General features: G+C 41.3%; 1 pseudogene; it reads right to left on the bottom strand.

Moving 5' to 3' along the window:
* Window positions 1-203: 203 nt before the first annotated feature.
* LOC102912073 (large ribosomal subunit protein eL21 pseudogene) lies at window positions 204-761 on the bottom strand (annotated as a pseudogene).
* Window positions 762-1,060: the final 299 nt, after the last annotated feature.

Here is a 1,060-nt window from a genome sequence, read left to right as displayed (position 1 = left end):
TACTCTCTGCCTGCCAACACCGCCTATCCTTTCTCCCGCCTTGCTATTGGCCAGTTCTTCATTAGAACATCAGGTGTTTTACACAGGCACAGTAACACAGCTTCCCAGAGTTAAACAAATGCAACATAAACAAAAGTAACACACCTTAAAATAATATTCTACTACAATTACATTTCTTTCTTTCTTTTTTTTTTTTTAAGAAACACCCTTTACAGTCTAGGTCTTTTATTTCTTTTTGTACATTAGGCCATGAATTTGTATGGAATGGGCTCCAGCAGTTCAGGCTCCTTCCCGTTAGTTCTCACAAAGTGTGCTTCTCTGGGTGGGGTGGGCTGGTGCTTCAGCTGAACCCAGGTGCCCTTCTCCTTGGCTTCCTTTTTCTTCTGGTCGTTCTCCTTCACCCGCTTGAGGAAGCTGTCTCGGCTCTTAGAGTGCTTGATGTGCTCAATCCACACGTTAATTCTCTTGGCAAGAATCTTGCCCTTAACTTGCTTGTTTACAATGATGCCCACAGCATGCTGGGTGACATTGTAGACTCTTCCGGTTTTGCCATGATAATACTTATGAGGTATTCCTTTTTGAACAGTGCCCATTCCCTTGATGTCTACAATACCACCTTTCTTGTAGATTGGCATGTAAGTGGCCAAAGGAACAACTCCATGCTTCCTAAAAGGCCTGGAGAACATATAGCGGGTCCCCCTTCTCTTTCCCTTTGTGTTCGTCATTCTGGCGAGTTACTGGAAGATGGCTGCCGCGGCCGAAAGCGGGTTTTCTTTCTTTTTAATAACATGAATTTTGTTTTTGCTTTATGCCTAGGTCAGCAAAACTACTGCCTTATGCTATGACTATGCAACACATTTTATTGCAAAAGACAAATTTTCTAGACGTGAGTTTATTATCTATAATCTGGTGACTTCGAGAAGTACTTCACCCATAAAAATGCTCATAATTTTGATCATCATTTCTAAGTATTTGGCTGTACTGCTCTTGTAACATTCCCAGTAACTGTAAGAATGATGCCATTCTCATTTAAAATTGACAGATTATAAAGGGCTAGTGA

Source organism: Peromyscus maniculatus, chromosome 10, assembly GCF_049852395.1.
Source record: "Peromyscus maniculatus bairdii isolate BWxNUB_F1_BW_parent chromosome 10, HU_Pman_BW_mat_3.1, whole genome shotgun sequence".
Classification (NCBI taxonomy): domain Eukaryota; kingdom Metazoa; phylum Chordata; class Mammalia; order Rodentia; family Cricetidae; genus Peromyscus; species Peromyscus maniculatus.
The sequence above is the reverse complement of the archived record's forward strand: the minus strand, read 5'-3'. Positions and strand labels throughout refer to the sequence as shown.